This window comes from Lactuca virosa, chromosome 6 (assembly GCF_052849685.1).
Source record: "Lactuca virosa cultivar CGN04683 chromosome 6, Lactuca_virosa_CGN04683_v6, whole genome shotgun sequence".
NCBI lineage: Eukaryota > Viridiplantae > Streptophyta > Magnoliopsida > Asterales > Asteraceae > Lactuca > Lactuca virosa.
In genome coordinates, this window is record NC_136431.1 from 42,940,548 (window position 1) to 42,964,364 (window position 23,817).

The 23,817-nt window shown below is 39.3% G+C and overlaps 1 long non-coding RNA gene across 5 annotated transcripts; it reads left to right on the forward strand.

Moving 5' to 3' along the window:
- The first annotated feature begins 11,937 nt into the window (after positions 1 to 11,937).
- Positions 11,938 to 22,748, forward strand: LOC145119623 (uncharacterized). Of its 5 annotated transcripts, XR_013713915.1 has the most exons (8): positions 11,938 to 12,057; positions 12,221 to 12,302; positions 12,386 to 12,543; positions 12,625 to 12,746; positions 12,823 to 13,297; positions 13,397 to 13,739; positions 13,833 to 14,031; positions 22,097 to 22,746. It is a non-coding gene; the product is annotated as an uncharacterized LOC145119623 (long non-coding RNA). The 5 variants fall into 5 exon arrangements; XR_013713914.1 differs by having other exon boundaries at positions 11,938 to 12,302; positions 13,234 to 13,297; positions 22,097 to 22,748; XR_013713911.1 differs by having other exon boundaries at positions 11,938 to 12,302.
- Positions 22,749 to 23,817: the final 1,069 nt, after the last annotated feature.

Here is a 23,817-nt window from a genome sequence, read left to right on the forward strand (position 1 = left end):
CCCAAAAACAACAATCTTTCCTTTCCATATGAAGGACATACCCTTCACTGTATTTACTTCTCCAGCCACTCCCAATGCTGGTCACTTCACTGACACCCACTGAGTGTTCTCTCTTGCTATACCCTGATACTGAAAACCCCTCCCAGCAAATGGATCAGATAATCCTTCGAGTAAAAGACTCATCCCTGCGATGGTTAGACTCATACGAGAGCTGCACAACAGAGTCAAATCACTCACTCTGAGATTATTTAATCCTGTTGTTAGTGGCATTAGCACCTCCTAGTCAACTAACTACCCCCACGTACGAATCCTCTTATTGTTGTCCCTGTCCAAAGATTTTGTTGTCTCTTATCCGCTCTCCGGATGAACCGAGACCACCCTGGTCCCAACTAATCTGCCATCATCTTGGCTACCGGACTCCCACCGGTTACTGCACCCAATCTCAAACTCTAAGTCGCTCCCAACAACTTTCGAAGAAACTTCGGCTACCTAAAATTGCTCTACCTACCTTGCCACTCTGGCTCCCTAAGTCCTGGGATCCTCGATCCCCTAACTTGGCCCTACGGTCTCAACCAGGTCCCACCTGCGCTGCTATAATCATACGGGCCTCGCCTACGGGTCTCGCCCAAACTATATCTCAGAGTGGCATCCCCCTCAGGTCTCACGTTTCTAGGGCTATGCAGGGTCAACTCCCTCCTGAAACTCAACAAATTATTCTTCCTCGACCTCTATCCGGCTAACTAGGAGATACGGGCCTCACCCACACTCCGCTAACTAGGAGATACGGGCCCCCGCCCACACTCCTCTAACTAGGAGATACTGTGAAAGTTTCTTTTTTCAGGGAAACTTCAAAGTTCCACAAAATGTGACAATAATGAGTTTATGAAATCAATTTCTGATGAAGTTGGTCGTGAAAGTTTGTTATAGTAGGAAATGGAGAAAAAACTGATTGAATTCAACGGAAAAAAGGTATGATTAAGGCATATATATATCTCTTTTTATATTTTTTTCTCTAACTGTAACATCCAAAATCTTGAAAAGAAATTGTTGAGAATAACCCTATTTCTAGGTCAACTCGACGAGTTGGAGGGACCAACTCATCGTGTTGAAGATGGATGGATCACGGGGATTTAATGAACCAACTCGACGAGTTGGGGAGCCTCAACTCGACGAGTTGGCAGTTGGGTTGGAAACCCTAATTTTTAGGGTCTTGCACCCTATTTAAAGTCCTTAAGTCCTTTTTCTGGCCTCCTTATCAGCCTCCATTGTTGTCCAAACCCTAAAACGAGTTGTAGCCTCTATTGTCAAGTTCTTGGAGCCTTGGAAGGAAGTTTGGTGTTCATTTTGTGCATTGTGAAGGAATTATAAGATCTTGAAGTTTCTAGCTTGGAGAAGGAAGTCTTGGATCCAGAATCACTCCATTTCTTGCAGTCATTTTAAGGTATCAAGTTCATACCTTGACTTATAGATGATTAGATCTCCTTATTTTGGGTTTTGTTGTGTTTTGGTCTCTTTTTGGGGATGATGATGGATTAAAGTCATTTTAGGGGTTGTTCTTTCAGATCTGAGTTGGTTTTGGTACCCTTGAGCTTAAATGTGCAAACTTTATGAGGATTTTGGTGTCATGCATGCATTAAGTCAATTATTAAATCCATTCCAAGCTTAAGAGCTTCATTTAGACATGCATGAATGTAAAGTTGGCAACTTTACGTGGCTTTCCAGCTCAAGGAAGTCAGAACTATGTTTTGGAGTCACGTTCTTATGGATTAAGTGCTTAATGTATTAAGAGGTGGGTTTCTGGCGAACTCGGCGACTTTGTTGGATAAACTCGGGAGTTGGCTCGGTTTTCCCCGATATTTTCAGATTGATAGAGGAACTCGGTGAGTTTGTTGGTCAACTCGGCGATTTGACTTGGTTTTTCCTGAATCTGTGCAGTTGATAAAGAAACTCGACGAGTTGAAGGACAACTCGGCGAGTTGGGTCAACTTGGACCGTTGACTTTGATTTTCGATTTATGTCCTTAAACGAGTTTGTCCTAAGGGGTGCTTGAGGTAATCTAAATTGTGATAAGGAAAATTATGGGCTTAGGATGGGCCATTAGTGGGCCTTTGTGGATTGGGCCTCAGTTTTGGGTCATGTTGGGTCAGGGATAAAATAGTCATTTTACCCAAGTAAAGATTTTGGATTATAGTATGGAACCCAATTGCTAATTGGGTGTATTGTTGGTATTGATAGCTCAGGAAGCCGGCAGGGCAACAGCTAGGGATTTTTTTCGGGGAGCTTCTGCATTCGAGGTGAGTTTTCCTCACTGTACTTTTGTGTCGAAGGCACCAAGGCCGGCCCATTGGATTAGTTATCCTGTTATGTGATAGTATGTTATTATTTAGTAGTGATCTGTTAGATCAGTATCCTGGTTTATAGGATGATGCTATGAGTAGTGAGTTGTAGATCTGCCTGTTTGTCTGTAGACTGTTTATATGTTTATCTGTTATATGTCGGCATGTTGTATTGGGTTGAGGTTGTACTGCTTTGTGTGGTAGCCAACAAACCCATGAGCATTCTAGATATGAGTTGAGGACCGGGCGGTATGCCAGACTCGTATTGAGGGCTTGAGGGTATTCCATCCCGAGGATGACTGGACCCGTTGTGTATTGGCATTCCAACCCAAGGGTTGATTGGGCCTGGGGTATTCCAACCCGATGGTTGATTCGAACCTATATGATAGTATGGATTGTGGTGAGACTGGACTGCTTTGTGCGTCAGTCAATAGGCCTGCGATATTCCAACCCGATGGTTGATTGGACCAAACTGCTTATGATACGAGGGTATTCCATCCCGAGGATGACTGGGCCCATCGTAGACATGCCTGGTATTCCAGCCCAAGGCTGATTGGGCCATGCATGAGTATTTGAGCATGCTGTTATTCGTATATGTTATCTGTTTGGGTGTTGGTACTTTGGGGAACTCACTAAGCTTCGTGCTTACAATTTTGGTTTATGGTTTCAGGTACTTCAGTGGATCGTGGCAAGGTGAAGGCGTGACCGTACACATCCTCGCCTTTTGGACTTATGATTTCTGGGAAACTCTGATACTATGAATGTTTTGAAAACAATATTGAAAGAGATTCTTATTTTAAATAATGTTTTGGGAATAACGGTTTTGTAAACACTTCTATAGAAAAAGGGTTGTTTTGAAAAGTTTAAATTTTATGGATGTTACAAGTTGGTATCAGAGCCTTGGTTTGAGTGAAATGGAGGAACACTCGTGTGAATCCAGTCTCAAACTAAGGAAACTGATTTTGAAAATGATTTTCAAATGGTTTTCAAAATACTTAAGGAGGATGCGATGTGTACGATCAGCCGGAGCCAGTAAGTAGACCCCAAAATACCATACTGTTATTTGATATTGTAATATGTTAGATCAACATGCTAGTGGTAGGCTAGGGATCTTTGGGAATTGCATGATAGAATTGCCTGATTGTATGATGCATGATAGCCTAGGATTCGTCTTTATATGAAATTAACATCATTACTGTAGTTGCTTAGTGTATGCATCATAGTTGTACATAACTAAGATTCTATACCCTGAGAATGTTTGGTTTGGCCTTATTTCATGTTCTTGTTTGATGAAGGGCTTAGGGTAGGATCAAGTATTCGACTATCTATAGGATCCAGTGTTATGTATGGCTAGCATACACGACAACTGCAGGGTTGGTGGAAGTGTCATGAGTGGGTGCAGTGTTTAGCAGGTCAGCGCGAGGAATGATTAGCCACTCTAGGGAGAGTGAGGGCAAGGCGAAGATGCGCGCGAGATTCTAGGAGTCTGAGATCGAGGATTTCGTATGAGAATCTTTCTGATTTTATTGCATTTAGTGCCATTCGGCTCCTCTGCACGAATGTTGTTTGCTTTGTGCTTTGTGAAACTCACGAGTAATGTGAGTTAGCTATTGGCTGAATATGTCAAGTCACATGTGAAAAATGTTGGATAATCTCAGAGTGACGGGTTTGACTCTACTGCGTTGCTCTCGTTTGAGTCCAACCGTTGTAGGGATGAGTCTGTTACTCGAAGGATTATATGAGCTTTGTTGCATGTGATTGTATTCATGGAATAGCTAATTGACATTGTGAGGAGTTCTTCAGCAGGTGATGGCAGAGAAGTGTGGAACCCTAGGATAGCCTACAGAGTACTCTAATGCAGTTGTTTCGCTGTTGAGCAGGTTTAAGGAATATTTTGTGACTAGGTCGTAGAGGACCCGAGATAATTCTTGAGGAAAGTATGGATAGGTGTGGAAGGTAGTATTGGGCCCGTACTACTAAAAGCATAGTATCCATACTCGATTCAAGGAAGATTCCAGGGAATCTAAGGGATGGTCAGGGAAGATAGCATGGTTGGATACCATGGTTCGAGGCAGTGGTTCTGTATCTGTCGGTCTTTTGGCATAGGCTGCCCAGCGCAAGGATGGGTTTTGTGTTTGTTCAGGCCCCTATGGCGATATTGATGTGGGTTGAGTGGTTCAAAATCAGATGAGTATGTTGGTTAGAAGTCTCGAGAGTTTCGTTAAAGGTCGTGCCTCGGAACTCGAGACACGAAGCGGAACTGGTTGATGAGCGGCTTGGAGATTGCATCTGGGATCTAAGTGGCAGATTGTGGGATTAGATTGTCGTAATCTGTGGCAAGGATCTTGCCCTTCAAATTTCCGAGTTCGAAGGAGTGGTCATGCTTGTGACCTCCCAAGTTAGGTTGGAATCTCAGCTTAATGTCTGTTGGTTGCGGTGGTTGGCGACAGTATGTCAGCGCCGGTGTGCACAAGTGGTTTGATATGGCATGGGTACCTTAGCGATGCGAGCAGGGGCCGTATTCTGGGAGATGGGAAAGTCACGTGTTGGATTGTCGTATGGATTGCAAACAAGGGGTGTATGTTTGGATGGTAAATCGGTAGTTGCCTATGCTCTGTAAGTTGTTATCATGGGAAATTCAGAAGTTTTCAGCTGAGATTCAGGTTTTCTTGGGATTCGTTGATCCGTATCTAGAGGACCATTCTACGGATGATATTCATTTCATGGTCAAGTATGGTTGTACCAGGTTGGGCTGTTTGGGTTATGTTTTGGTTTCACCACCAGTAGGCGGTGGTTCGAGTTCTAAGTGGGGGATAATTGGGATTCTCAGGTTGAGCGTCAGCCATTGAGGGTTATGTCAGTTCACTGTTTGGTTTGCTGCTTTCAGATTTGTTGGGCAGATATTGATCAGTGAACCCTTTCCAAAAGCGAGTATGTTCAGCTCCAAGAGGGTTGTGGTTCTCTGGTGTAGGTGTCAAGGTGTCCTAGACCATGGGTTGTTAAGTTCGTCTTTCAGCGGGAATTCTCCAAAGGATTCAAGTGGTGACAGTTTAGAGCAATAAATGTGTCACCTACCCTCCTGTGCAGTGTGTTTATGTTCCCTTGGTCCTTGGGTATGTTTACCCTCAATGGTGAAGTGGAATTCTGATTCGTAGTAGACTCAGGTTTTAGTGCCTTGCAGGGTCATCTTGGAGGTCTTCTCGTGGTAGTGGTGTAGTGATGGAATCCATTCGGTCTCAAAGAAGTATGGGGTCTTGTTTGACCGATCGTAAGGATATTTTCTGTTTTGATTAAGGTGGCCTTTCGATTATCTCTGGTGTTTCTTTTCTCTTCGGAGGAGATTATGGGTTTCTTAGGTTTGTGTATGGGGGTGCTCCTTGTGAGCTGGGCAATAGAGAATTGGGGCTCTTGGTTCGAATTATGTGCATGGTTCTCTTGGATTTTAGCTTCCGATTTGGATCAAGAGTGCAACCGTTATTCTATCTACGGATCGTGTGCGACTTTGTTTTCGTAAAGTTTTGCTTGGTGGATGTTTTGTGGCGCTTAGTTGGCATTGTAAGGGAGTTTTTTAGGTCCCTTCAAGGTAAGGGAATGAGGTGGGTATCTTCAGGCCAGGAGTGTTGGGCGAATGATGCGATTATGACATGTCGGTTGATTATCGGGAGCATTCCAATCATAGGTTGTGGGCCTAGTGATCATGATGGTTCATTTCTTCTGCTTGTAGTGCTTTCGGTGTGGATGCGTTGATGGGGGTTGGGCAAGTTGTAAATCTGTTGGTTGGATAATGGAAGTAGTAAGGATTGAGGGAAGTATCAGTCAGGTATCAGAAAGTCTCGGCAGGTTGTATGCAATATAAATCCAGCTGTTCGCAAGCTGTTGTTAGATTGGTGATTCTCAAGTTGGAAATTTCTTACGCAGTCGTAAGTCATGAAAGTTATTGGTGATTGTATCGAGTGGATGCTCAGGTGGGAGTGCACCGGAGCCGATAAGGGTTGGATGTATCGCAGAAGTTCATGGTTTGATCATCGTTGCTCGATGAAGCAGTGGTTGGTAATGGCATAACAAGGAGTCAAGGGTTGTTAAGATTTTGGGTTCATTATATGGTTCAGTTTTGGGTTAAGTTCGCGGTCGGTGTGTTTCGAGAATCATTCTTCATGGTTCTGGTAATTCCCCAGTTAGGGACTGGGGGTAGATTTAAATGGATATTCATCGGTTTTAGGGAAGGTTTCTTGAGGAGGTATCATGGGTAGCCATTTTCGGGCAGGCTCTTGGTGGGAACTCGTGTTGGGAATCGCGAGTGGGCCCGTGTAAGGTCCGTATCCAGAGCGGATGGGGTTAAGAAATTTGTATATCAAAGGCATTAGTTAAAGGATTCAGAGTCTAGCTTATGTGTCTGTGCTCTAGGGTGGCTCCATCTTGTGAATGAAGGGCAAGTGATGAGGTTTCGGGCTCTTAGTAGCAATGTATCGGCCCGACAGTCGAGGAAGTCTGCATTTTGTATCTCTTGTGTGTTTATGGAATTGTTATCATCAAAGGTTGGATACACTACTCGATGGATAAGTGTTATGGTTTTAGCAATCGGTTCAGTTTGGGAGGTCTGTCAGGGAGTCAGACCAATTCGATACCCAAGTTCGGATATATAAGGTTGGGTATTTGTATGGTATTATGGGTTGTTCTTCTTCTGGTGGGCAGTTTCTTTTTGGGTTTGACTATTTTGGGAAGGTCTTTTTATATACATAATTTTTGGGTGCATTCAAGTGTTGTTTTGTTATGAGTGTTAGTAAGGAGCGATTTCGAGGAATAAATCTAATTTAAGTGGGTGAGAGTTGTAACATCCGAAATCTTGAAGAGAAATTGTTGAGAATAACCCTATTTCTAGTTGGAGGGACCAACTCGTCGTGTTGAAGATGGATGGATCGCGAGGATTTAATGAACCAACTCGACGAGTTGGGGAGCATCAACTCGACGAGTTGGCAGCTGGGTAGGAAACCCTAATTTTTTAGGGTCTTGCACCCTATTTAAAGTCCTTAAGTCCTTTTTCTAGCCTCTTTATCAGCCTCCATTGTTGTCCAAACCCTAAAACGAGTTGTAGCCTCCATTGTCAAGTTCTTGGAGCCTTCGAAGGAAGTTTGGTGTTCATTTTGTGTATTGTGAAGGAATTAGAAATCTTGAAGTTTCTAGCTTGGAGAAGGAAGTCTTGGATCCAGAATCACTCCATTTCTTGCAGTCATTTTAAGGTATCAAGTTCATACCTTGACTTATAAATGATTAGATCTCCTTATTTTGGGTTTTGTTGTGTTTTGGCCTCTTTTTGGGGATGATGATGGAGTAAAGTCATTTTAGGGGTTGTTCTTTCAAATCTGAGTTGGTTTTGGTACCCTTGAGCTTAAAGGTGCAAACTTTATGAGAATTTTGGTGTGATACATGCATTAAGTCAATTATTAAGTCCATTCCAAGCTTAAGAGCTTCATTTAGACATGCATGAACGTAAACTTGGCAACTTTACGTGGTTTTCCAGCTCAAGGAAGTCAGATCTATGTTTTGGAGTCACGTTCTTATGGATTAAGTGCTTAATGTATTAAGAGGTGGGTTTCTGGCGAACTCGGCGAGTTTGTTGGATAAACTCGACGAGTTGGCTCAGTTTTACCCGATATTATCAGATTGATAGAGGAACTCGCCGAGTTTGTTGGTCAACTCGGCGAGTTGACTTGGTTTTTCCGGAATCTGTGCAGTTGATGGAGAAATTCGACGAGTTGAAGGACAACTCGGCGAGTTGGGTCAACTTGGACCGTTGACTTCGATTTTTGATTTATGTCCTTGAACGAGTTTGTCCCAAGGGGTGCTTGAGGTAATTTGAATTATGATAAGGAAAATTATGGGCTTAGGATAAGGCCCATATGGGGTTGGGCCCAATTTGGAAAATTGGGCCATTAGTGGGCCTTTGTGGATCTTTTGGTTTTGGGCCTCAGTTTTAGGTCGTGTTGGGTCAGGGGTAAAATGGTCATTTTCCCCCAAGTAAGGATTTTGGATTATAGTCTAGAACCCAATTGCTAATTGGGTGTATTGTTGGTATTGATAGCTCGGGAAGCCGGCAGGGAAGCAGCTAGGAATTTCTTTCGGGGAGCTTCTTCGAGGTGAGTTTTCTTCACTGTACTTTTGGGTCGAAGGCACCAAGGCCGGACCATTGGATTAGATATCCTGTTATGCGATAGTATGTTATTGTTCAGTAATGATCTGTTAGATCGGTATCCTGGTTTATTGGATGATGCTATGAGTAGTGAGCTGTAGATCTGCCTGTTTGTCTATAGACTGTTTATATGTCTATCTGTTATATGTCGGCATGTTGTGTTGGGTTGAGGTTATACTGCTCCGTGATGTAGCCAACAAACCCAGGAGCATTCCTGATACGAGCTGAGGACCGGGCGGTATGCCAGACTCGTACTGAGGGCTTGAGGGTATTCCATCCTGAGGATGACTGGAGTCGTTGTGTATTGGCATTCCAACCCGAGGGTTGATTGGGGACTGGGTTATTCCAACCCGATGGTTGATTGGACCCGATATGATAGTATGGATTGTGGTGAGACTGGAGTTGTTTGTGCGTTAGTTAACAGGCCTTGGGTATTCCAACCCGATGATTGAATGGACCCGACATGTTTGGTATTCCAACCTGATGGTTGATTGGACCAAACTGCTTATGATACGAGAGAATTCCATCCCTAGGATGACTAGGCCCATCGTAGACATGCCTGGTGTTCCAGCCCAAGGCTGATTGGGCCAGGCATGAGTATTTGAGCATGTTGTTATTCGTATATGTTATATGTTTGGGTGTTGGTACTTTGGGGGAACTCACTAAGCTTCGTACTTACAGTTTTGGTTTATGGTTTAAGGTACTTTAGTGGATCGTGGCAAGGTGAAGGCGTGACCGTACACATCCTCGCGTTTTGGACTTTTGATTTCTAGGAAACTCTGATACTATGAATGTTATGAAAACTATATTGAAAGAGATTCTGATCTTAAATAATGTTTTGGGAATAACGGTTTTGTAAACACTTCTATATAAAAAGGGTTGTTTTGAAAAGTTTAAATTTTATGAAATTTTATGGATGTTTCACTAACAGAGTGTGTGTGTGTGTGTGTTTAACTGTGTAAGTATGTATATGTTTACAAGTCCTAAAATGTGTGTTTAACTGTATGTGTTTATAGATCGTGAAATGTTTGTGTTTAGTAAAGTTTTGATTTTTATGGATTTCATTAGACATGTGTAACCCCTATTGTTCCATTCATGTATCTGGTCACCTATATATTATCACATATTTTTATTTGAAGGCATTTGTAGCCTTTTTTTCAGGTGCCTCTTAAAATCGGGAATCATGGAGGCAAGTGATGATTAGAGTCTACAAAGCATCAAATTTTTTAGATTAAACATCTTTTAGGAAATTTATTCTTTATGTTATTAGAATCCCAATTACTTTTATTACATTTCTATTTTGACTCTTTGATTTGGTTTGAGACAAGCAAGGGGAAGGGTGAGATGGGATGGGGGTGATGGGTGCAATTGAATATTAATAAAACCATTCCAGCAGCCAACTATTTGGGTTGAAAATGTTAGTGTCAATGTAAGTTTTAATTTTGTAATGTTCAGTTTAATAATACGACAGATACATTATTTGTTTGTGTGTGTCTAAAATATTTTTTTTTATTTGTTTATTGGGTAAATAGCATAAAAAACACTCCGTTTACACCAAAATTCTAATTTGACACCGTGTTTTTTTTGTCTCAAATTTGACACTGTGTTTTTCAATTTGTTACAATTCTGACCACTTGACCGGTTAACCAGGTTACATGCTGACGTGGCATGATGACATGTCAGTTTTGATCATGTGGCATGCTGACATGATATGCTGAAGTGTCAAAATTGAATTTTTTTTCCACAAAAAACACTAAGTTTTCACTTTTTTTTCGATTTTGACACTAAGTTTAATTTTTTCTTTCAATTTTGACACTATGTTTTTTTATTCCAAATCGAACATCATTTTTTCCAATTTTGTTCAATTTTGACCATTTTCCATTTGAAACCGTATAAATATATTTTTTATTACATTTTAAACCGTATAAATATATTTTTTTTGTTTAAAAACCACATTTTTATTTAAATACAAGGTGTTTCTTTTTTTTTTTACATTCAAAGTATAATGTATAAATATACATTAGTTATATCATGAGAATCAAACTAACCATAAGCTTCTAATAAGATGTGAAAATTTCAGGGGTTGCAAACTTGACATCCGAGTTTTAATCGACTACACGCCTCCAAACCTACAAACTCATTTTAAAGTTGCGTATTTAATATAAAATACGGTTTTTATATAACTAATACATATTTATACATAAAACTATGGTTTAAATGTTAAAAAAAAAAAAAAAAAAAAAAAAAAAGCTTGTATTTATACAAAACTATGGTTTTTAATTGAAATGGAAAATTGTCAAAATTGAACAAAATTTGATAAATGATGTTCGATTTGAAACAAAAAAACATAGTGTCAAAATTGAAAGAAAAAATTAAACTTAGTGTCAAAATCGAAAAAAAAATGAAAACTTAGTGTTTTTTGTGGAAAAAAAATTCAATTTTGACACGTCAGCATATCATGTCAGCATGCCACATCATCAAAACTGACACGTCATCATGCCACGTCAGCATGTAACCTGGTTAACCGGTCAAGTGGTCAGAATTGTAACAAATTGGAAAACACAGTGTCAAATTTGAGACAAAAAAAACACGGTGTCAAATTAGAATTTTGGTATAAACAGAGTGTTTTTTATGCTATTTACCCTTGTTTATTATAGCTAAAACTGTTTAATAAATTTTGGTTAGTTTTTGGGAATTAGGAACAAAAAATGGTAAAGATGGTAAGGAATAGAGTTGACATTTAATAAGAAGAAGATCGATGCTAGAAATACATGGTTTTGAGAACTACAGGGTAGGACATTTAACAATTATGTTTATAAATTTATTATTTTTATTTTTATTAAACAATCATACTTAAAAATAAATGTCATTATAACATGTATATATTTTTTTATTTATAAAAATAAAAATATTTTATATTTTGAACTTTATAACTTGAAAATTAGAAAAATAACAAAAATCTACTATTGAAAATCCCGATACATCTTAAAATTTGTCAATCATCAACATTAAAAAGAATAAAAAAAAATCTTCATTTTTCAGGTAAATCGTTTGTGGCAAAAAAATATGAAAAAGTATAATCAAACCAACATGGTTGTTGGATTCCTTAGCCGTTTCAAAGGCTTTTAATCGTCGTTTCAAAACTCTCCATTGCCGTAAAACCGACCAATAACAATATGTATTTGTTATGTTCATTATAATATAATATGTTTTTGAATGAAACTAATTGCTGAAAGAAACTATCATCCGCCGCCGCTTTGCGCAGGTACACAACTAGTGTGTGTATTCAATCGAGAACATTTTTTAGTTTGAGAACAATCGGAGAACAAATTTGAACCACATAATTTTGTTTAATTAAAATCTTAAATAAATCAAAATATAATTAAATACCTTATCACATACCCCACCCCCACCCCCATCCAACACACACTCTCTCTACCGAATACAGCTACACCACAGACACCACCGACCATTACCTTCGTCGGAACCACCTCATCACCGCCTCTTCCCTCCGCCTCTGTGTGTGTGTTCAAGGTAACTACAAACATCCATACTTCCAGAAGCGTTTTGGATAAAAAGATAACATAAATAGAAAATCTCTTTCATCGGTGACGGGAAATCGGACCTGTCGGTGACCGGAAAGCATTGAGAATAACCTCATTGTAAACACATAAGCTCTTCCCCTGTTTTTCCGCAGCTGTGCAATCTTCACACAAGGCACAATTCGACTCAACTTTAGGGTACACATCTTCAATCTTTGGGAAATTCATGTTTAAAGGGTAAGTGAATCCGTATCTCGAATTCAAAATCATATGCATGTAGTTTTCTCTCTGAATCAACAAATCGTTAAACTGTTCATCAGAGTAATAGACTAATAGGAACTCTTATACCCAAACATTTGTGCCTCGTTCATATCAAGCTAATTCTAATGGATACGAGATAGATCATCAAGCGTCAACCAGAAATTCTGGACACACTGTATTGACGATTAGGGAAAAATTCATAACCAATGCAATCAAGGTGAGATCCATTTCATATTTTCACTCTTGGTTTTTTTCACATTACATATTTGAAAACCTACTTTTATATCATATGTGACAGTTGTTGGATGAATCTCTACGTGTTATCTGTGGATTTAAAGGAACATAAGATCTTTCTGATGAAAAATTACCTAACAGTCCTTTTACATCTGATGATAAACTCTTTTTCATACTTCACCCATGGTTAGTTGCTCTTGCTAATAAGATTTTTCCTTTTTTTTTCTGGAAGTTAAGGGTTGCATCAATTACTTGTTTGCAGGAATAACTTCAAGTGTATTATTTTCCCTTCCAGAGGACAAATCGGACCAGATTATCACTTATTCTATAAGATTGTAAAAGATTCTCTTGCTAAAACGGTTCTACTATAGAAGTTAAATTTTCCATTTTCTTTATTACCCTACTAAATATCCAATTCTTTATCAATTTATATCATATGAATAATTTTATAGATCAATGTTGCTCTTGATGATGATGTCCCATTAGTAATATCTACTACTTGTCGTGCCATTAGTGTTATTACATGTTTCCCACAAGCTTTTATGAGTTACCTTTGACTTTATAGTTTTTTAGTTTAAATTGTGTTTTTAAAGAAAAGTTTCTTTATTACCATATTAAATATCCATTTCTTTATCTAGTTTATAAGAGCCTTACAAATGTCTGAATGTAATAGTGTGGAGACCCTTTGCAAGTTTATCAATGATGCTGAAGTCAATAGTAACCATCCATTAAGATAGGTATCATTCTCACATTTTATATTTAAATCATTTTCTTTAATTATATTTGATGCATTTTTATCCTGTTAGCTATATGATTTCACAAGTTCTTGTATTTAGGTTCGCATTCCAGCCTCCTAGGATTAAGCTAATTTATGTGATTCTGTTCGCCACTGTATTGACATATTTACCCCCCTCAAGCTCTTTTGTAGGTGAGTACCAAACTTTCATTTTGACCATTTTACCCTTATGCATTGTTCTGTTTTTATAAATTCACTCATCTTTGAAGTGATAGACTTAACGGATTGCACCAAAAAACTTTCATTTTGACCATTCTACACCTATGTATTGTTCTGTTTTTATAAATTCACTCATCTTTGAAGTGATAGACTTAAAGGATTGCGCCAAAATGGTTTTTCTGTTAATAGATTGTCCTTTACGGCTTACAAGAGATGGTGATATGGTAAAATTGTAACCTGTCAAGATTTATATCATTTTCTATGTTTATTTATGTAATTGTATTTTAAATTTATTTTATTTTATTTTTTATACTTAGATCAAAGCAAATGTTGTAAGAACCCTTGAAAAACTTTCAAGAATTGTTCCATGTTCGATTCAAGATTTTCAGGATTCTATAGAAACTAAAAGATGTCTGGCATCAACTTCATTTTTTGCAACTAATGTGGGGAGATTCATTTTGGTTGGAAAGATCGGTACATACATTTCTTTCTTGTGTGACAACCGGAAACATGAAGGTACCCTTTAAAACCCAAAAAAAGTTACTTTTACGGTTTTACCATTTTCATTTTTTTTTTGAAAAAAGGTATAGTGGAATATCTGTCATGCATTGAGCAACTTATTTCTTAATCACATGTGATTATATACACGATAACAACTATTGAATCAAAAATACGAAAATAAATATAGTCTAATCATATGTGATTAAATACATACAATCACATGTGATTAAATACACGAGAAATAATTATTGAATCGAGAACATGAAAATTAATATAGTATACTAAATCATATATGATTAAATACATCTAATCACATAAATCATATGTGATTAAATACACGAGAACAACTATTGAATCAAAAATGCAAAATAAATCTTATGCTCATAAATCATATGTGATTAAATACATGTAATCACATGTGATTAAATACACGAGAACATTTATTGAATCAAATATACAAAAATAAATATACTCCATATAAATCATATGTGATTAAATACATACAATCATATGTATCTAATTAGATATGATTTTATTTTAGAAAAACGGCTTTTTTCCGTCTAAATCATATGTGATTAGATGCATATAATCATATGTGATTATATACACGAGAACAACTATTGAATCAAAGACATGAAAACAAATCTTGTCCACATAAACCATATGTGATTAAATACATATAATGTATCTAATCACATATGATTTATATAGAAAAGATTCGTTTTCATGTTTTCCATTCTATAATTTTTCTCATGTATTTAATAATATCTGATTATATAATATTTAATCACATATGATTAATGTGGACAAAGTTTTGTTTTTGCATTTTTATATTCAAATTGTTTTTTCGTGTATATAATCACATGTGATTATATGTATCTAATCACATATGATTTAAATAGACAATATTCTTTTTTGTCAATATAAATCATATATGATTAGATACATATAATCACATGTGATAAGATGTATTTAATAACATATGATTAAAGTTGACAAAGAACAATTATTGAATCGATAACACGACAATGAATCTTATTCATATAAATCATATATGATTAGATACATATAGTCACATGTGATTATATGTATTTAATTGTATATGATTTATGTGGACAATATTTGTTTTCGTGTCCTGGATTCAATAGTTGTTCTCATGTATATAATCACATGTGATTACATGTATCTAATCACATATGATTTATATAGACAATATTCTTTTTTGTCTTTATAAATCATATATTATTAGATACATATAATCACATGTGATTAGATTTATTTAATCACATATGATTAAAGTTGACAAATGACAATTACTGAATCTGATAAAGCAATAATGAATTTTTTTCCACATAAACTATATGTGATTGGATACATATAATCACATATGATTATATGTATTTAATCAGATATGATTTATGTGGACAATATTTATTTTCGCGGTTTCGATTCAATAACTGATCTCGTGTATTTATCACATGTGATATAATCATATGTGATTATATATATCCAATCACATATTATTTATATGGAAAAAAAATTCATTATTAAAGGTGGGGGAGGGTGGTGGGGGTGGTGGTGAAGGGTGGTGGTCGTGGTCATGGTTGTGGGTGGTAGGTGATAGAGGTCGTGGGTGGTAGTTGGTTTATTCTAGTTGTGGGTGGTGGTAGTGGTGAAGGGTGGTGGGGTGACAGGTAGTAAGTGGGTCGGTGGTGGTGGTGTTGATGGGTGGGTGATGTAGGGTGGTGGTGGTTACATGTGGTAATTTTGGTGGTGGTGGGTGGTGATGGTAGGTGGTGGGTAGTGATGGTGGTGATGTTGGTGGGTGGTGGCGGGGGTGGGTGTGTGGTTGTAGTAGTGGGTGGTGGTGGTCGGTGGTGGTGGTTGGTGGTAATGATGAGTGGTGGTGGGACTGGTGGTGATGAGTGGGTGGTGGAGGCAGGTGATGGTGAACGATGGTGATGGTGGTGGGTGGTGGTGACGGGTAGTGATGGTGGGTGGTGGTGGTGGTGGTTGGTGGTGGTGGGTGGTGGAGGCGGGTGATGGTTATTTGTGGTGGTGGTGGAGGTGGTAGTGGGCGGTGTTGGTTAATTGTTTTTAACTATTTTTTATTTATATGAATATTATTTTATAATTCTAATTAAAAAAAGTTGTGTGGTCCAAATTCGTTCTCAAATGTTCTCGTAATAAAAAATGTTCTCAATTGAACGCATATATATATATATATATATATATATATATATATATATATATATATATATATATTGATGTTCAATAGAGAAATATAATTAACTAAGAAACCAAGGAACCAATCTTTTTTTCAACTTTTAAAACTTATTTTTTATCAAAAAAAAAAATAAACATACAAAAATTCATAACTTTTTATCCTTTTTCCAATGATATCAAATTCGATAAAAAAAATTTATTTTATTTTCGTCAAATTCACAATGTGAATCTCTGAAGATTCACAATGTGAATCTAAATTCACACGGTCAATCCTAAAAATATATTTAACATTCACAATGTTAAGTTATAAATTTAGATATTTTTAGTTTTTTTTTCGATAAAGAATAAGCTCTAGAACTTAAAAAAAAGATTTGGTTCTTTGGAAAACCAATATATATATATATATATATATATATATATATATATATATATATATATATATATATATATATATAGAGAGAGAGAGAGAGAGAGAGAGAGAGAGATGGTTCAAGTATTCTAACTAATTATTGTGCAGATATCGTATGCTATGAAAATTACTAAGAGAATAAATTGTTTAGCAATACAAATACGTTCAACCTTACAAAAATATCTTCATTTTCCTGCATTCTCGCTAATTATTATTTATTTTTGTTCTCACACATCGTTTTTCACTTATTTTCATTCTGACAGAATACGACTCAATAAACATTCTGACAAACATTCTGACAGAAATGAGAATAATAATAATGTAACAACCCAAAAATCATGACTAAAAATTTCGTTTGAAAAACATTACTTAAACCACGATTGTCAATCCATAACATGAATCATAACATAAAATCAGAGAGTTAATTCAAAACATATTCTTATCATCAGAGTAAAACATCACAGGCTGACTAACTATGGTGTGTGCCATGCCATCATCCCGAGCTCTTCCCCTTGCTAACAGAAGTACCTGAAACCAAAACTGAAACTGTAAGCACAAAACTTAGTGAGCTCCCCCAAACTACCACACACCATACAATAACATATAACGTACATACTGGGCCTTGCCCACTGCATCGGACCGAAGTCCGGACTAACTGGGGACTTGCCCCCTGCATCGGACCGAAGTCCGGACTAACTAGGGCCTTGCCCCCTGCATCGGACCGAAATCCGGACTAAATGGGGCCTTGCCCCCTGCATCGGACCGAAGTCCGGACTAACTAGGGCCTTGCCCCCTACATCGGACCGAAATCCGGACTAACTGGGGCATAGCATAACATGATCATGGCACATAACATAAGCACATATACTGCATACTGCATCAGACCGAGGTCCGGACTAACTAACACATAAACATGCCTGAATCACAAAGACATCAAGCATATTGAACTACTGCATCGGACCAAAATCCGGAACTACTGCTATCTAAACGGGTCGGCATTGTGGCCGTAGACCCGTTCCTACTAGAAGGAAAACTCACCTCGTAACGCTGACTGCTAAGATGCTAAATCTGAAACTGGCTGACTGCTGCTCCAGAACTCCTCGGCTACAAATCTCATAAACACTAAGTCAGATACTGATAACTATTCTCAGGGTAAAATGACTATTTTACCCCTGGTCAGAGTCAACATCCTAGTCAACTTCCTCGTTAAAGTCAACTTCCAGTTGACCGGACTCGCCGAGTTGGGCCGACAACTCGTCGAGTCCCTAACACCTTTTCTAATCCTCTACCCGCTTCAACTCGTCGAGTTTGGCAACAACTTGACGAGTTCTTCTTCCATACTAATGTCGACTCTAACTTCATCCGACTCGCCGAGTTGTATGAACAACTCGTCGAGTTCTCCTTCATCACAAACACTGTAAGCATAAATGCTTAGTGAGTTCCCCAAAATACCACATACGCCACTCAAAGCTATCGCTCTACAAGACCTTCCGGTCCATGTGTCTCAGGGGACTTCCGTCCCATAACCCTGATAGACCTTCCGGTCCGTATCATCTTGACCTTCCGGTCCCCACACCGTTGACCTTCCGGCCCATATCATAATACTCATAACATAACATAGCACATACATATCATACAACAACATACGTCACATATTCATCATAGCACACAAGACCTTCCGGTCACACATAATTACCACTCTAGGTAAAGTATAGTGAGAAGACTCACCTCGTACGATGTCGGATAACTTCTCGTGCTCGATAACCCGACCTAGCCTCCTCCTATCAACATAATAACATCTCTAATCAATACTTTCTCTTGACCTCATTTCTAAGGAGTGGGTAGAAGACCATTCTACCCCTCCCAGATCACTTTCTAGAACCAGCTTGACCAAAACCCTAAGGTCAACTGAAGTCAACGGTCAAACTTTGACCAGACTCGTCGAGTGCACTCGTGTGACTCGGCGAGTCCAGGCGTCTTCCGAATCCTCATAGATCTTCACTCTACTCGTCGAGTTAACATTTCACTCAACGAGTTACCACTGGTCATGAATCGCGGGGCAACCCGACTCGACTCGTCGAGTCCCCTTATGGACTCGGCGAGTTCCTTCCATGGCAACACTCAAATGACCTTCTGAGGTCAGATCTGTTTCTCTAACCTATAGATCTGACCTTACCATACTCAACAATCACGTAAAGGTCCGACCTTTACACTCATGCAACGCTCAATATGCTTCCTTTGGTGAAATAGCCTCTAAAATGGCAACCTAGGCTCACATCTCTAATGGAATAGCATAAAGCAGGGAGGTTGGGGCTTTCTGGACCTCTCAAGGTCCAGATCCAGAGTTTAACACTCAGAGGGACATCATAAGCACCATATCCAAGCCAATAAAGAATAAAGAAAACCCTAGATTCAAGGGTTCTACACCAAAACAGAAGAAGGGTTCGATTTAATACCTCAAAGATGGAGTTTCCTTGCTTGAAACCACAGAATAGCAACCCCCTTGACCTTCTTTTGTTGGAATCCCCTTCTTCTTTGCAAAAATCACACCATACCCACTATAACGCAAACGTCCCCCATCGCAATCGGGACCAGATCTATTGGGAACTCAACACCGAAGATCTCGAGTACACATCCTCGAATCACATCAGTAGCATACACCGCTCGCTCGTCAGCTAGGGAAACTCGTAGAGGTCGACTCAACGCCTCTCGTCGAATACTGATGTGTTGACTAAACGCTAACGACACAAATGATGGACTCGCACTCGAGTCAAATAACACCAAAGCAGGTACAGAACTCACAAGAAAAGTACCTACATATATCATAATATAAGCACAAAATCTCAACTCAGCATAAATAAATGAATGAATACATACCAGCCACGACATCCGGCGCTGCACGGACCTCTTCCGCTGTCAACTGGAAGGCTCTCCCGCGAGCCATCGGTGCCTCGGCCTTCACTGGCCGACTCTCAGTAGCTCGTGCAGTAGCAGGGGCAGATCCCTGCACTGATCCCTGTGACAGCTGTGGGCACTCGGCCCTCCGGTGACCCGTCTGGTTGCAATGAAAGCAAATCATAAATCCCTTGGGGCAGTCCTTGGCTATATGCCCCTCCTTGCCACATTTGTAGCAAGCACCCGCTCGACACACTCCATCATGTCCCTTGCCGCACTTCCCACAAGTGCGGCCCTTTTGGCCTCCAGATCTCGTATCAGCGGGCTTAGCCCGCTTGGCTGCCGACTGTACCTGTATCGGTCGCATGTCACTCCTCTGAGACGCGGCCTCCTCCCTGGCCTGAGTCTCTAGCTCAATCTCCCTCTTCCGGGCATTTGCCTGGAGTTCAGCAAATGTCCGGTAAGTCGAGTTCGCCACGAACTCCCGAATGTCCCTCCTCAGAATGCTCAAATACCGACTCATGCGTGCCTGCTCAGACGACACGTGCTCAAGGCAAAACAACGCCCTCTCGTGGAACATCCATGTAATCACAGTCACGGACTCCGTCCCCTGCTTGAGGGACAAGAACTCCTGTGCCAACCGTTCCCTCTCCACCGGGGTAACATACTCGTCTCTGAACATGGTGGTGAACCTCTCCCAGGTCACCTCTGAGATCTCTGCATGAGTGAAGTTTGCCGTCACAACCTTCCACCAATCCTTCGCTCCCAAGCGGAGCTGGTTCAAAGCGAACCGTACCCTCGGATGCTCCGGACACGAACAGGTGTAGAAGCATCCCTCAATATCAGAAATCCATCTCATCGCAGCAATCGGGTCCTGTGTCCCATCAAACTCTGGTGGCTTCGTATTGCTGAATTCCCGGAACAGCAACGAGTCACCCCCCTGAGGTCTAGCAGCAGCAACAGATGCAGTAGCTGCAGCGGCTGCAGCCTCAGTAAGCGCAACGTATCTCTCATCGAACGTCTCAATCAGAGTGGTCTTAATAGACCCAAACATCTCTGGTATCTCTGCGCGGATAGCCGCAGCCACCTCATCGTGGATCATCTGACGAAGCTCCTCGTCACTCACGCCGCTGGTCTCTGCTCTGTGGCGTGTCCCAACCATGATGTCTCTCAAATACAACATAATAATATCAGAGACTTGCTCGAGTATGCACGCACTCGATAACCCATCCTTACTTGTTCCTTAGTACCCTAAGGATTCTTACTTGGAATGCGCACTGATCCGGTGTTTTCAGTAGTACGGGCCCTATACTACCGTCCACACCGCATCAATATTCACCCCAAGTCCTCCTCCTATGATCCCAGATCACAAGTACTCTACTTCTCGCTAAGCACAGGCTACCCTTCGGTAGGCCCCTCATAAGCTCCTCACTGCTACTTACTCACTCTCAAGCATCTCATAGCAGCAGTAATCTCCTAGGCTAAGGCATCACAAATCAGGCCACTCTAGTCCTAATATGAATACCTAGCCTACTCTAGCATACATAACATATCATATCATATCTCATAACACATAATGTAAGGGTATTTTGGGAAATCACCGTTTGGGCGCTGACTGATCGTACACACTGCTTCTTTCCGCTTTTCTCAGATTTCTTTACTTTTTAGAAAAATTGTTTCTTTTATGAAAAACTTTCTCAAATCCTCAGTTTGAGTTCAGATACGCCCGAAGGTGCATCCGAATCCCTCAAACCAAGGCTCTGATACCAACTTGTAACAACGTAAATTTTCAAAACAATTTTTCATTTTTAAAACATAATTTCATTCATAAGATATCATAAGAATCCATTGTATCACATGTCATCATAATAAAACAAATCCCAAGATCTCTAATACATAAATCCCATCAGTGTGTACAGATCATGTCGGCGCCTTCCCGCGATCCTCACTGGTACCTGAAATACATCACACAAACACTGTAAGCATAAATGTTTAGCGAGTTCCCCAAAATACCACATACGCACATACGCCACTCAAGGCTATCGCTCTACAAGACCTTCCGGTCCATGTGTCTCAGGGGACTTCCGTCCCATAACCCTGATAGACCTTCCAGTCCGTATCATCTTGACCTTCCAACCCGTACACCGTTGACCTTCCGGTCCATATCATAATACTCATAACATAACATAGCACATTCATATCATACAACAACATACGTCACATATTCATCATAGCACACAAGACCTTCCGGTCACACATAATTACCACTCTAGGTAAAGTATAGTGAGAAGACTCACCTAGTACGATGTCGGATAACCTCTCGTGCTCGATAACTCGACCTAGCCTCCTCCTATCAACATAATAACATCTCTAATCAATACTTTCTCTTGACCTCATTTCTAAGGAGTGGGTAGAAGACCATTCTACCCCTCCCAGATTGATATGGACTTATTTAGTCATAGAAATCATTCATTATCTTATTAATTATTGTTGATTTTATATCATTTTATGGACAAAAGGTACTTAATTAGCTTAATATTTCAATTTCAGCAATAAAAGACATGCTCGGGTGAAAAAGGAAGAGGATTGAGTGATTGGAAGCTTGGAGATTGAAGACTGAAGAAAGAAGGATGTTATTGGACAACTTGACCCCTCGTCAGTGTTTTGTCCATATCTCATGAACCGTAACTCCGATTGACGAGATTCAAAATGTTCTGAAAACTAGACACAATTTCGGACGACTTTCGTGTTTTGAGAAAATGTTGATTCCAAGAGAACTCGACGAGTTTTTAGCACAAACTCGACGAGTTGGTTAGAATATTCTCGATTTAAGGATGCCTTGCCGTACACGCTGTATACGCGGATTATCGAAAAAACTCGACGAGTTTGTGGTGAAAACTCGTCGAGTTGGCCCTGTTTTCAGAATTTATATATAGAAACACTTCTCATTCGAACCCTAACACTTTCTGGAGGCTAGCTGCGATTATTGAAGATCAGAAGGGTTCTTGGAGCTTCAGTTTTCGAGATTGCAACATAAGAGACAATTTAGAAGAGAGTTAAAGGCAAATAATCATTCTTCTTTTCTTAATCTTTGTTTTGAACCATGTTTGAATCATTAGATTTTGATTTTAGGTTATTACTTGCTGTAGATATGAGCTAAAAGCTTTTTACTTCTGTTTGGATGAGATAATCTTATGAACATGGTTTGATTGAGTGGTTGGATTAATATTAATTTAGTTACTTATCTTGTTAAGCTTGTTAAAGATCGTCATGTATTGATGATAAATATTTTCTGTTAATAAGTGAGTTATTAAGTTGTATGAACATCTTCTTGATTACTTGATTCATATAATTTTGAGAATACAAGATTGTATGCCTAGGAATAGTGAACATGAAACTAGGGTTAACTAGAAAATATGTAAATCAATGTGTGATCATGTTTGATGAACAACCACATATGAGTTGATTGAATTGAACAAATTTGATTAGCTATTATTACAAGTTTTACTTGATACGAACTGAACACTAGGAAACTTGTTAGTTTAATCAACTGGCCACTGTTTGAATTAACTTGTCTACTAAAGGATTGGTAATAGTGAACATGAACCCAATCATATTAGGAATCGGTAACCATTGACATATTGATCCATTGCACTTGCCACGAAATCAACCATAGGAATAAGTGAATCAAATCTGAACAGAAGTCTCTTTTATCATTGAATCTAGTTGTCCTTTCTTGTTCTTCTTAATTGTTAACTGTATTTTGTTTGAGTGTTAATTGATTGTTTAAGTTTCTAGTCTTGCAAAACTAAAGAAACCCCCTTTTATATTGTTTTATTTAGATAATATTAGCATTTATTTTAATTGTTTACCGTTCCCTATGTTCGATACCCTACTTACCAGAGCTAAACTACTAATCGATAGGTACACTGCCTTTTGTGTGTTTGTTTTTTTTGTTTAAGTTAGTAGGATTAAAACTAGTACGTTTCACACACATCACAGATCTCTTTCTAGAACCAGCTTGACCAAAACCCTAAGGTCAACTGAAGTCAACTCAAGTCAACGGTCAAACTTTGACCAGACTCGTCGAGTGCACTCGTGTGACTCGGCGAGTCCAGGCGTCTTCCGAATCCTCATAGATCTTCACTATACTCGTCGAGTTAACCTTTCACTCGACGGGTTACCACTGGTCATGAATCGCGGGGCAACCCGACTCGACTCGTCGAGTCCCCTTATGGACTCGGCGAGTTCCTTCCATGGCAACACTCAAA